General features: G+C 47.5%; 1 protein-coding gene and 2 long non-coding RNA genes across 3 annotated transcripts in view; all 3 read left to right on the forward strand.

The window, feature by feature from the left end:
• LOC122411878 (titin homolog) overlaps window positions 1–14,296 on the forward strand; it is a 1,333,995-nt gene that overhangs the window by 1,255,504 nt on the left and 64,195 nt on the right. The window lies entirely within an intron of this gene.
• On the forward strand, window positions 2,442–3,485 carry LOC122411890 (uncharacterized). Its single transcript, XR_006261250.1, has 4 exons — window positions 2,442–2,772; window positions 2,860–3,054; window positions 3,140–3,295; window positions 3,374–3,485. It is a non-coding gene; the product is annotated as an uncharacterized lncRNA (long non-coding RNA).
• On the forward strand, window positions 3,544–3,891 carry LOC122411892 (uncharacterized). The gene is made up of 3 exons (XR_006261252.1): window positions 3,544–3,622; window positions 3,746–3,804; window positions 3,878–3,891. It is a non-coding gene; the product is annotated as an uncharacterized lncRNA (long non-coding RNA).

The raw sequence follows: 14,296 nt of genomic DNA on the forward strand, positions 1-14,296 counted from the left end.
AGTTTAAATCGTAAAATTCACTGTCACCGTAGTCCACCAGATACACCTCGACAAAATCACCGCTATCACGGTACACGATTTCCCCACGGTACGCAATACGCGAGCCCCGCAGCACCACCACACAGTTCACACCCGGCGTTGCCTCCTCGCTTTGGATGGGCCGGCCCAACCTCCCGTCTATAAACTCGCTATACATTAAATCTACCACGTGGAGATACAATTGTTCTAGAGCGTCGGTACGGATGTACAGGGACGCAACGCTCAACAACCGTATGACGCGGCACGTAAATGAGCGAGACAGAAACTCGTAATAGCGGTAGCGTGGATACATTTTGAGGGAAAACAAAAAAAAAAGAAAAAACTTGTAGACGGACAGAATATGAGAGTGACCGGGACGAGATACTCGCGCGCGACTCGATTGAAGACTGATGGGCGAAGAAGGCTAAGACATTTATGCAAATACGTGCTTATGATGAGCACATCATTGCGGGGGTAAAAGAAGGACAGGAGGGGCCGTAAAAACAGCCGACACCTCGGCCCGATGCAGTCATCCTCGTATGCGGGGCAAAGGATTCACACATGCCCTCTCGCTCACTCTCACGCTTAGATAAGGCCGCTCGCGAGGCGCGATGCCTCGCGAGAGCTTGAGGTATTCGCTGCTTCATCAAAACTGCAGGTGGCTGCAACCTCGACGGCGTACACCCTCTTACTCGCTCTCGTGCTAGCATACGCGTCAACGTATGCGCTCTCGCTCGCTCTCTCTTGAGATGCGGTACCTCGCGCTCACCGGGCACAGCCTCTAAGCAGGCGGGGGAGTACGTCATCGTAGCATTGACCTTAAGTCATAGCATTGCGCTGGTTCTTTAAGCAACAGCCAGCAACGATGGCATATACCATCTCGCTCGCTCCAACGTCATGATACATCCTCTTTCTCTCTCGTGAGGCACAATACTCGAGCATTTGAGAGTCGTGACAATGATAGCGCATGCTATCTCGCTCGCACCCGTGTCGTGATAAAGCCTCTCGCTCGCTCTCTCATGAGATGCGAGGCCCTGCGCTCTCGCGACGCCGTCGTGCAGCGTCATCAGAATTGCACGTGCATCGGCCGAGCGCTCCAGAGCTGTAACGAGGATAGAGCACAGCCTCTCGCCCACACCTGGAGACATGATACATTTTCTCGCTCACTCTCTCTCTTGTGAAGCGCACGAGCGCGAGAGCAGCAGCAACAGCATATGCCCTCTTGCTCACACTCGCGACACCGTGCATTCTCTCACTCGCTCTTTCGCTAAATGTAGAGGCACAGCGCTTCACAGTTGTAGCAGTGATACCGTATACCGTCTCGCTCGCTCCAACGTCATGATATATCCTCTCTCTCTCTCTCTCTCTCTCTCTCGTGAGGCCCAATACTCGAGCATTTGAGAGTCGCGGCAATGATAGTGTATGCTATCTCGCTCGCGCCCGTGCCGTGATAAACCCTCTCGCTCGCTCTCTCATGAGATGCGAGGCCCTGCGCTCTCGCGACGCCGTCGTGCAGCGTCATCAGAATTGCACGTGCATCGGCCGAGCGCTCCAGAGCTGTAACGAGGATAGAGCACAGCCTCTCGCCCACACCTGGAGACATGATACATTTTCTCGCTCACTCTCTCTCTTGTGAAGCGCACGAGCGCGAGAGCAGCAGCAACAGCATATGCCCTCTCGCTCACACTCGCGACACCGTGCATTCTCTCACTCGCTCTTTCGCTAGATGTAGAGGCACAGTGCTTCAGAGTTGCAGCAGTGATACCATATACCGTCTCGCTCGCTCTCATCACACTGATCCTTCAGCGAGCAAACCTCTCTCTCGCTCTCCCGTGAGACGCGATGCTTTATACAGAGCTCTCAAAACGACGCATACGGCTGCAGCCTCTTGATACCTCTAAACAAACCCCACCGATATATATTCTTTATTATATGCTATTTTTGCGGATTCAACCGATTCACTTATGAAGGGCGTATCTCCGAGGGCTAAAGACACAGCTCGGTCTTCGGGAGAAGATGCTATACAGGAGATGGAGCAATATGCTCGGAAATATGCTTGCACAGGCATAAACAAAGCTCACTCGTGCGCGTGCTTTTTCACGCAAACACCGGGGACCATGCAGAGTACTGTAAAACTTCAGCGACTGCTCCTTTGCCGTCTTGAAAAAAAATATCGCTAGCATTTTAATTATGATTCACACCTATCTTCTCGCTCGAGATATGTCAGTAGCGATTCAACCGTCATATAGAGCGGTATTTAACGATTACCCCTTACAATGTCGGATGAATCAGTGCGTTCTTGTATTTTGGGTCTTTTACGTCTAACAAAACCGCATAGCGCTCAGCTGAGACGTCGGTGTAATGATCTATGGTGTTACGAGCTGCTGCGTTTATAGGGTGATCGACTCGTGAACAGACTTAAATACGTGATCTGGTGGGCCCCTTTACGCGCTCTAGTGGTGGCCTATAACAGAGGCATATTAAGTGGTCAACGAGTGCTGGGTGTTGTGTATGAGGAGTTACAGCGCCGCGGTGTTTTAGAAGCTCCCCGCGTAAGAGGCCTTGTCGATGAAATCAGATGTAAGTACCATTAGCTCGATAAATCACTGTTGTTGGCGGTTAGCAATACAGCAGTTATTTTTACCATAGGCTATCGGCAGTTTTACGATGCGGGGAGTGACGAAGAAGAGGCTCTCGCTGAGGCGACGAGAGCTGCGGAGGAAACGGATCTAGAGCGTCAAACCGTCCTCTACCGTGCGTATTCAACTCTGTTTTGGCGTTATTATCCCCGATTTTTTTCGTTTTTAGACATAAAAACTACTGGGGGTGGTATTTTTTCAGAACCGCTGCATGAGGAGGGGGTAGGGGAAGAGCCTAGAGCGAGCACCTCGGCAGCCCCGGCCGAGCCGATACCGCAGGGTTTCACCATAGGCCATCGGCAGTTTTACGACGCGGTGAGCGACGAAGAAGAAGAAGAGGCTCTCGCTGAGGCGACGAGAGCTGTGGAGGAAGCAGAGCATCAAACCGCCCTCTACCGTGCGTATTCAGCTCTGTTTTGACGTTATTATCCTCGATTTTCGTTTTTAGACATAAAAACTACGGGGGCGGTATTTTTTTTCAGAACCGCAGTATGAGGAGAGGGCTGAGGAAGAGCCTAGGGTGAGCACCTCGGCAGCATCGGCCGAACCGATACCGCTGCAACCCGAGTCTGATGACGACGAGGCGTCGACTATTCTCAACCCCTCCTTGATGTTTAGCGATCGGTCTGATATACTGGGTAAGCATAGTCGTACAATGATAATAAAATAAAAATAAACCGCGTTAATAAACAGAAATTATGAAATAACCCAAACAGCTGTGTACCGGCAAGCCAGAGCAAACGATGACGACGGAGCGATAGCGGGTCCATCGTATCACCACCAGCGTCAGCAGGAAGATGACCTCGTACAGCCCGAGAATCAGCTGGGGGTGTATCCGATGGATGCTCGACAGGAGGAGGAGGAGGAGGAGGAGGAGGAGGAGGAGGGGGAGCGTCTAAACGAGGAGCGATTAGAAGCTAGACGCTTCGGCCTATGGTTTCAAGAGCTGATGGAGTGTGATTCAGGTAAAGAAATAATAACGTCTTCTCTCTCTTTCTCCCTCACTCGCGCGCTTTCTCTCTCTTTATCTCTAGCCCTTGCGGTATATACAGGATATGTTTAAAAAGGCTTTATTATATTTACCACAGGGTACTCGTCAGCTGACTCGTCAGCTATCTCGTTATAGGCGTACCGCGATTAGTACGAGGTACACTAAAGTTACAATATGCCTTTTTATCGGCGATCTCTACTCTATAACTCACGCCTTTGTTTGATTACAGATATACAAACGGGCCGGGGAAGAACACGCAATACACAGGGGAACGAGGCTTTCGGGGATGTGCAACCCCCGGGAGGGCGGATCATCATCACGCACGATACAGCCCGTTATTTCAAACGTTTTCAACTACGTGGTCGGGAGATAACATTGCGTATCCGCCAACCTCACGCTGGCGCAAACGTGACAACATGGCTTGAAGGAGCATTCCGCGATCTTCTGACGCATCTCACGAGTCACTGTGAGGGTGGTGACTACGCGGGGATCTCGTTCTCCGCGAGCTGCTTAGCGCACGGCCCCGTCTGGCTTTCATTCCGTCCTGTCCGCGCCTATACATTTGTAGATATCTGGCAATTAATAACAAACATAGCTCAAAGTGCAGCGTCTCTGGATATTAATGATTCTTTCCATATAAAAGTATGTATCGTTAAAGGTTTGGAGGGTAGGGGGCGAAAAGGTTTGACACACGAGGGCGTTGCTAAAAAATCAATTTTAACGATTCGAAATACCGACAATCTGTGTCTACCGCGCTCGTTAGTAACAGCACGCGCGTACGCGGAAAGGGGTGAGATACGCTCGGGGGCTCTGCATTCTAGATGGCAGCGTATACGACAGATTAACGGGTCGCTTCAAAAAGAGGCGGCGCTTGAGCTCACGAGAAGCGCAAATGTTGTTATACAGCCCGCTGGCTGCGGTATGCGCGAAATTGCTATATACCAGAATTATTTGGCTCGCGAGGGGTTAGCTATCGTGGTTTTCGAGTTTTTGACTTGGGGGCGACGCGAAAGACCGGTGTTTGACGGTACACAGACGGTTATGGATACAGTAGGCTCAGTCCGGCACACGTTATACATTCTGTATTATGAGCGGTCGCATCATTTCCAGCCTATCTTGAATCTGCGTGGTGCTGTAGGCAGCTTAAACTTCTGCGCAATCTGTAACGCCCGTTCTCGTCGGGATCATAGATGTTTAAAAAAGAAATGCCCTCGCTGCCTTCAAGCACCGCCCTGCGCTCTGGGCGCAGCTGCCGCGATCAGATGCGAGACATGTAACTGCGATTTTTTTGGGGAACAATATTTAGAAAATCACAGGGCTATTACCATCCATCGTAAACACAGGGTAAACACTGTTTGCGAGTCTCTTCAGCGGTGCCGTAACTGCTTTCGCGCGATAAGACCTTTAGAGAAAAAGACGCATGTGTGCGGGGAGGGTTTCTGTAAAACGTGTAAATCGCGGCACCCCTATAATCGCCTGTGCTATATGAGGCCTATTCGCGTCGATGAGAGGCCAAAAGAGAACATATTCATATTCTATGATTTTGAAACGCAGCAGTGTACGCCTGTAAAAGGTGATCCTGCAGCGCGCGTTCACGAACCGAATCTCTGCGTAGCTCAACGTGTCTGCACCAAGTGCTGCGATAATGCTTCTATAGACGAGCCGTGCGAGCATTGCGGGGATCACGAGTTTATATTTAGGACGAACCCTGTGTGTCAACTTGTGGAGTTAGCCATACAGAGTATGCCGGGCTTCTCTCACATATTTTTAATAGCCCATAACGCCGGTGGTTTCGACGCCCAGTTTATCCTGCGCTACTTCATCGAGGAGAAAAAAACGCAGCTCCCGTCTTTAATAATGAACGGCACTAAAATCATCACAATGCGCGTTGGCAAACTCGTGTTTCTCGACAGCTTGAACTACTTTCACATGCCTCTGAGTGCACTGCCTAAATCTTTCGGTCTAAAAACTGCTCTCACCAAAGGATCTTTTCCGCATCTGTTCAATAGACCCGAGAATCAAAATTATATTGGGCCGATGCCGCCCGCAGCCGATTACTCTCCCGACACTATGCGCCCGGAGGAACGCGAGCGTTTTTTTGCATGGTATAACGAGTTAAAGAATGCCTCTTATGTATTTAACTTTTCAAACGAGCTCATAACCTATTGTAAAAACGACGTTACGGTATTGAGACAGGCCTGTGTGGTTTTCCGGAAAATGTTCAAGGACAGCGGACGCGTTTGCCCGTTTAGCGAAAACACAACAATCGCGTCCGCCTGCTTTCAAATCTTTCGAAAAAATTTTTTAAAACCTAACACGATCGGTATTATACCTACGGGTGGTTACAGATGGGCTCACAATCAGTCAAAAAAAGCGATCTCTTGGCTCGTGTGGATGGAGCATTCTTTAAATCGTCGTATCATTCACGCAGGACGCTCGCGCGAGTTTAAATTGCCTCAAAATTTATTAGTAGACGGTTACTACGAAACACCTGATTCAGCCCACGTGTTACAGTTTCACGGTTGCTATTGGCACGGGTGTTTGAGCTGTTTCACTGTAAACAGAGACCGTGTACAAAGCGACAGTGATACACTGAACGAGCGTCTCGAGAGAACAAACGCTATATCGCAGAGAATCCGCTCAAGCGGCTACACGTTAACCGAGATTTGGGAGTGCGCGTATGACCGGATGATAAAAACAGATTTAGAGATGAGCGCTTTTGTGAGTGATCACCCTCCGGTTCGAGCGGAGCCTCTCAATCCGCGCGATGCTTTTTTCGGTGGTCGCACGGAAAACATGGTCACTCTGTACGACGTGAAAGACGGGGAGCAGATACGATATGTTGACGTTTGCTCTTTGTACCCATACATCTGCAAGTACAGCAAATATCCGGTGGGCCATCCAACGGTATACGTCGGCGACGAGTGCAGGGCGCTGACAGGTCCCGAAAATAATATCAGTCTTTCCCGCGTCGAGGGCCTTGTTAAATGTACAGTACTTCCACCGCAAAATCTTTATCATCCGGTGCTGCCGGTGCGAATGCATCAGCGCCTGTTATTCGGGTTATGTTGTAGCTGCTGCGAAACAATGAACCAGGACGCGTGTCCTCATGAAGACCCCGCGGAGCGTGTATTTAGCGGTACTTGGGTGGTGGATGAATTGCGAAAAGCTATTGCGTGCGGGTATAAAATATTAACCGTGAGCGAGATTTGGCAGTATAAGATAACGCAGTACAACCGCGATACACAGGAGGGGGGCCTTTTCACCGGGTACATAAACACTTTTCTTAAAATCAAACAAGAGGCTAGCGGTTGGCCCGAGGGTTATACAGATGACGAGGCTGCCCAAGAGCGTTATATAACTGCTTTTAAGACAGCCGAAGGGGTTCAGCTGGAGCGGGGTGCGGTAGCGAAAAACCCGGGGCTGCGCTCGGTAGCCAAACTTTGTCTTAACTCCTTTTGGGGTAAATTTGGACAACGCGAAAATTTACCACAAACAGAAATAGTGTCGACACGCGAAAAACTTATGGAGCTGCTAAATAGCCCCGAGCACGAGATCACTGGTATGCTACCTGTTAACAACCAGGTGCTGTATGTTAATTATACGAAAACCGATGATGCTGTAATACCGTCTAATATAGCAAATACTGTCATAGCTGCATACACCACAGCCCAAGCCCGTTTAAAACTTTACACCTATCTCGAACCGCTGGGTAAGCGTGCTCTGTACTGCGACACCGATTCCGTTATTTATGTCACGAGAAAAGAGCCTGGAGAGTATGAACCGCCAACGGGTCAATTGCTAGGGGATTTAACCGACGAGCTAAGCTCTTACGGCGAGGGCAGTTACATTAAGTCTTTCATCTCAGGCGGCCCTAAATTTTATTCTTTCATAGTTAATACGCCGAGCGGCGCGGAAAGCGAGGTTTGCAAGGTTAAAGGCATAACGCTGAATTACGCAAACAGCTCGCTAATAAATTACGAATCAATACGGTCATTTATAATAGGTGAGAGAGAAAATCCTGTTGTACTACAGTTTGATTCAATACGTCGTACACCGTTCCACCAGGTTGTCACACGACCCGAAAAGAAATCGTGCATGCCTCTGAGCGTCAAGCGAAGACGTGATGGCGAATACGGCTCGCTCCCTTACGGCTACAAATAACCGTTTATAAAAACTCTCGCTTTAAACATTGTTAAGCAGCGTTGTAAAATATCTATGTTATTACTGTAAAATATTTATACTGTTACCGGAAAATAAAAGCTCTATACATGTTTCAACTGCTCGAATTCTTTATATTATACTGCCCCGCAGGAAACGTGGTCATTCGCGCAGATGGATGTACGGTGGAAGCATCCCTGGACCTCAATGATCTGTGGTCCCACAGGCTGCGGTAAAACGTACTTTGTAAAAAAGTTTTTAAAGTTTATTTCACGGATGAACAGTGAGCCGTTTGAGAGAGTCATTTTCAATTACTCCGAGTGGCAGTCAGCGTACACGGAGTATGGTGAATCAATAGAGTTCCACGAGGGTCTACCTCAGAGTGCTGATTATGCTAACGACCCTCGCGCAAAACTTCTCATAATCGATGATTTGATGCGCGAGGCGTCTAACAACAATGTTGTGGATCTTTTCACCAAAGGCAGTCATCATAAAAATCTGAGCGTTATTTTTATTACCCAGAACTTATTCCATCAAGGACACGGCCAGAGAGATATCTCGCTGAATGCCAACTATATAGTGATTTTCAAAAATCCCCGTGATCGTGCTCAAATTCAGCATCTCGCGCGACAGGTGTATCCTGAAAACCTTCGTTTCCTACAGGAGGCGTACCACGACGCAACAGCCAAGCCGCACGGTTATTTGCTACTCGACCTGAAACAATCGACGCCTGACAACTGTAGATTCCGTACCTGTATTTTTCCCGACGACCCCCATCATTTTGTCTACGTACCGCGGAAAAAGTTTAAAAGCGGATGCAATGCTGGTGAATTACCAGTTCAGCGCATGTAATGGCGCCCAAAGGGTTATCGTACTGTGATAAATGCATGATCGTTTTGAGCGCACTTCAGCGAGCTAACAAGATAACGCAAGGACCCAACACCTGTGGAAACACCTCCCACCCTTATTATTGTATTGGTCTATGCGTGTGGTATATTCTTAAAGGCACCGCTACCCCCCATCCCTATAGGTCGAAAAAATCGGCTAAAAGGGGCGATACGTTGAGAGGTTAGACAGTTTGACACGCGTACTGGAGCGAAACGGTGCACCGCTCTGTAAAAAGCACGTGACGATACTACGGGCTCTTCAGTATCTCAATAAAGAGCAGCGCGAGGCTGTCCTGCGTAAAGCGGACCCAAGCATCGTCCGCTGTATCTGCGAGTGTGCCTTGAACGTTCTTTGCGGTAACGTTCCTTTGAAGGCTGATCAGCGAAAAAAGCTACGACGACACGCTCCCGCTCTCCGTCGTTTAGCCGCGAAAAAAGGCTGCTGGAAAAGTAAAAAACGTTTTGTTATCCAGAGCGGCGGGTTTCTACCGCTCCTACTAGCACCGATACTAGGCACTGTTCTATCGAGCCTGATTGGCGGACGGGGATGATGGAGCACGCGAGAAAAATGGTTCTTATCCCTGAGGAGCATGTGGCACAGCTGGGCATGCAAAACCAGAGACAGCCAACGGCCGGCTGGAACGCCTCGGCACAACCGCCACAATCTACTGATACCGTATTATCCAGACTGGACGCGGAGATGAATGAAATTTTGAACTCTAATACCTACAAGAATGAGAGGGAAAAATGGACAGCGTACCTGGTTGTGCTACAGCGTTATCTCCATTTTTCTGATGACGAGAGAGCTCGACAACACAGCGATCTTATGAAGAACGACCATGCAACGACGCCTAATTATGATAAAAGTGAAAAAGGAGAAACTCGTAACGGCATGAACGACTCCGTCATAATTGAAAGCATACTACCAGCCAAATATTGCACTAAAGCGAAGTTGCTGCTCCGCCGTTTACATGACGCACCACGCAGCAATTTTTCTTGGGATTCCGGAGGAGTCGTATCGATTGAGGGTAGCCCGATTCAGGGCTCAAATATTGTTGATCTTGTGAACGACGCCATGAGAGCTAGAAAAATATCTAAACCGGCGGGGCGTGGTGCTTTCGCTAAATTTCTGAGAGCAATACAGACACCGCGGGAGTTCATCGGCAATGACGCGTTGTGGCAGGAGACAAGGGCCAATTCAACGCTACGACCGTCGCAGCTCGAGGAGAGCAGCAACAGCAGTACAAACAGCGACAGTACAGGTGCGACGAGTCAGTCGCCGTTCTTCAGCGGCCGCGATAGCAAATCAGATAACGCAGGGCAGAGCGGCAACGGTTATCCTAATAAATATCATAAGAAAAGACATGTAACCTGGGCTAACCTCAAATTATAAATATGAAAACGTTGGAAAAAGTGTATTTTAATCCATCCCATGAAGCATCGTTTTCAGGTGCTGCTAAACTGCTACGTCTGGCACGTCAGAAAAAAGTATCCAGAACGAAGACGCTGCAGTGGCTTGAGGGACAGGATGCTTACACGAAACACAAACCCGTGCGACAGCACTTTCCGCGACGTTTTTATAACGTACGGAACATTGATGATTTTTGGGAAGCTGATCTGGTAGATCTTCGCTCAATTAAAGATTATAACGACGGCTATGTTTATCTACTCTTTGTGATAGACACTCTCAGTAAATTCGCATGGGTTCAACCTCTACGCGACAAATCTGCCGCATCTGTGGCTAAAGCGTTTAATCTCATCTTGTCTAAGAAAAGTAGCAACGGTCGATCACCCGTTTATCTGCAGACGGATAGAGGTAAAGAATTCGTAGGTGCTGCATTTCAGGATCTCCTAAAGAAAAAAGACATACAGTTTCGCATTGCGAGAAACCCCGAACGCTGAAGGAGAGAATGTGGCGCTATTTCACGTATTCCCGGCAAAAACGCTACCTCGACGTTCTACAGAGCATTGTTCCAGCATACAACAACTCTACGCATAGCGCTATAAAAATGAAGCCCGTCTCAGTGACGTTTGCTACACCCGCTAAGGCTCGGAATAACCTGATACAGCGATACAAAAGACCAGAGCATTGTCTCCCTAAATATAAGGTGGGTGACATTGTGCGTATCAGTAGCGCGAAGGCGGCCTTTGCAAAAGGTTACGAAGGTGGCTGGAGTAGCGAGCTGTTCAAGATTCACCGTGTGTCGTCCGGCATTTGCCCTGCGGTATACCTCCTGCGCGATCTCCACGACGAGGATATTGATGGTATATTTTATGAGCCCGAGCTATCGAGAGTGCAAACAAAGCAGGTTAAACAGCGGGCGTTAAAATGAAAGACGAGTTTTACATGGTTTTGCCTAGCAATAGTAGTATGGATTATTATCCCGATAATGTAACAACACGGTATACCACACATCTACCGCAGCGTATGTCTCTTCACGGTAGTTGGGCTGTTTCATTAGCTGAGATCCATATACCCGCAACCATTTTACACGTGCCTACCGATGGCAAGCGAAACTTTCTGAATATGACAACGGAGCAGGCGGTTGGTATCTTAACGAAGTACGTACCTGTCGAGGGCGCGCGAAACCTCCTGAGTGTGACAACGAGGCAGCCGGCTGGTACCCCGGTGAAGTACGTGCCTATCGAGCGCGAGTTGACGACCGGTGTTTCAACGGCTTTTGCTTTTAAGGAAGATAACGCCTGTGTGCCACCCGGTGTATACCACAGCATAGGGACATTGCTCGAGGCTATTAACGAAATACCTTATGTCACGGGCCATTTGAAATTCAAGTACGCCCGCAACGGGTATGTGACGGTGAAGCGCGTCTGCGAATCCTGTAAGAACCTGGAGCATACCTTTTTTTTCTCCGACGTACTGAGCAAGGTTTTAGGGTTCACCGAAACAGGAGGCGTAGTAGTACCCCGTGGAGGATACACTGCTCAGAGGCCTGCCAATTTAGCCAACGGGACCCCCAACATGATGTACGTTTATACCGATATCTGCGAGCCCTATATTACCGGTAATTTTCGCACACCATTGCTACGTATTGTGCCTGTTGCTATCGCCGATGCCCATAATTACGGATCTGTGAGGATAAAAAGCTTCTCGCCACCGCGTTATATTCCCTTACTACATACTAGTTTTCAAACAATAACCATTGATATAAGGGATGAGTTTGGCGAGCCAATACCATTCGAGCACGGGACGCTGACGGTGACGCTACAGTTCAAACGTATAGACTGACCTGGGTGTATCTACAATGGATTACTATGACGAGTACTTCGAGATGCAAACGGGGAGTGAGGCTCGAACAGGTTATGGCGGTATCAGCCATGTGTATATCGGCTCACCAAACCAGCGAGGTCATGGTATTGGAAGTTTTTTAGGGGGTCTCTTTCGACGTATCATAACTCTCTTGAAACAGGGGGCTCGGACTGTTGGTAGAGAGGCGCTTCGCTCGGGGATTAACATGGCCTCTGATGTCGTTAACTCCGGTGTACAACCGAGAGAAGCGTTTCAAACGCGCCTGCGCGAATCAGGGCAAAACCTGAGGCGTAAAGCTGAGGAAAAAATTACATCGCTCATGAAGGGCTCCGGCTATAAAGGCAGCAAAATTAATAAACTGGCGCATTCTGCTGCGGGGAGCGTATCACGGCGCAACTCTGTGAAAAGAAAGGCGGTGAAATCGCGAAAACGTTCAAGCGGCGGTGGTGCAAGAATGAAGTGTGTTAAGAAGAGGAAGAAGGGTGTGAGAGGTAGAAGATCACCGGCTAAACCACTCGTCACGAGACGTAACAAGAAACCAAGAACAGTGACGGATATTTTTGCTTAAACTGCGCTTTGAAAAATGGCGTTCCTACACGCGCACTCGTGCGAGTGTCTTAAGTCGGAGCTTGAATTATTTTCATTACCGCCAACCCAGACAACGATCGAGGGGACACACTCTGTATACTACAAACCAATCTCATCGCTGACGGATGATTCACCGATAGAATTTGTCGTCCCAGGCCAGGGGGATGAGTACATTGATCTCGCGCATACAATGCTAAGTATACGCGTTAAGATAGATGCCCCAGATTATAAAAAGACAGGGGGGTTAGAGGGCGTATCACCCGATGTAGGACCTGTCAATAATCTCCTACACTCAATGTTCAGCCAGATCAAGAGACTCGGTAGAGTCTCGGGACAAGTACATTGACAGCTCTGTCGTCTGCTGGCCTGAGGCTCTCGCCGAGACTATATTTTCTCTGAATAAAACGATTCGCCGTGGTGGGGGTAAAATTGGCATGCGATTTTCTTTAATTACGAAACTCATGAGTTCTGTACGGCTTTGAAAATTGAACTTTCAGCTAATTAAGAAGTTCTCTGTCGAATGAGCCCAAAATCAGCATGATCGGTGTCGTAATTGCTGAGAAAAAACTTTGCACGGGCTTAAGATTATGCAAAAGTTACTAACACATTCGGGATTCGACGTATCTGTATACGCGTACTCTGACCGCTACAAGCATAGGCTCCTTGGCCCCCATGATCACCAATTCCCGGTGAGAATATTCTTGTTCCAACCAATGAGCAATGAAAAAAATCCTGGGCCAATTACATCAAAGTTTGAAATGGCATGCGCAAGCATATAGCATGTGCATTTCAGTTCTGACTACGAATGTACAATATATATGACGTCAACTTCAGAACGTAGCACACGGCGCAGCACAACTGGTAACAGCAGTCATAAATCAATCAATATACATATATATATGGGTACAAACCATGTGTCAGTTTTTGATCGTAAGAATGGAGTTTCGACATTACGAAGTGCGTGCGGGATAAATAAAAAAATAATTTTCATCATCTAAAGAAGTGCAGATTACTATTTATGTTGTTATTTGTGATATATTAAACCGGTATCAAAGCGGCCGCGTAAATGTAGTCTGTGATGTGTGTGTGAAAAAGAATATAAAAAATGCGCGATGCATATGTCAACGAAACTTTTCAAGATTTCATTATTTCGTTCGATTGGAAATAATTGTTAACTGATATAATCCTTCAATTAAACCAGAGTACGAAAAATATTGTCCAGTGCGAATATATCGTCAGTGGCGTGGTTATATGTCAAGGTTATATATACGAATAAATAGAACTAAAATACTCGCAACTGTAAGAATATTAGTAACTTCAATTGAATAAATGTTTTCTAATTTATATCTTGTGTTGTCATTATTTTTAAACATCCCCATAATTTGCTTGATATTCAGTTTGGCTCTGCCCTCTCCGATCCTTGTTTTCAACCCATCAGTTTGCAGCGGATCGATTCATATTATTAATTCGTTGCCTAATATGTGTCTTATGAATTTCTACTCCTTCATGATGATTGTGGTAACATGATTCGAGAGGTTTCTAACCATAATCTTGAATTGCACATTTTGTAAATCAGATTTTCAAAAAAATTTCTGGTCTTGGTATACTGGGTAGTTATTCTTTTCCCATTAGGTCTGTCGAGTGATAAATTTGGAAACTAACTACAAATATGGAATTATTTTAAAAAAAATTCATTCCGATAAGTCTACAGTTGCTCAGTTTTGGATGTGATCAAATATAATGC

This window comes from Venturia canescens, chromosome 6 (assembly GCF_019457755.1).
Source record: "Venturia canescens isolate UGA chromosome 6, ASM1945775v1, whole genome shotgun sequence".
Taxonomy (NCBI): domain Eukaryota; kingdom Metazoa; phylum Arthropoda; class Insecta; order Hymenoptera; family Ichneumonidae; genus Venturia; species Venturia canescens.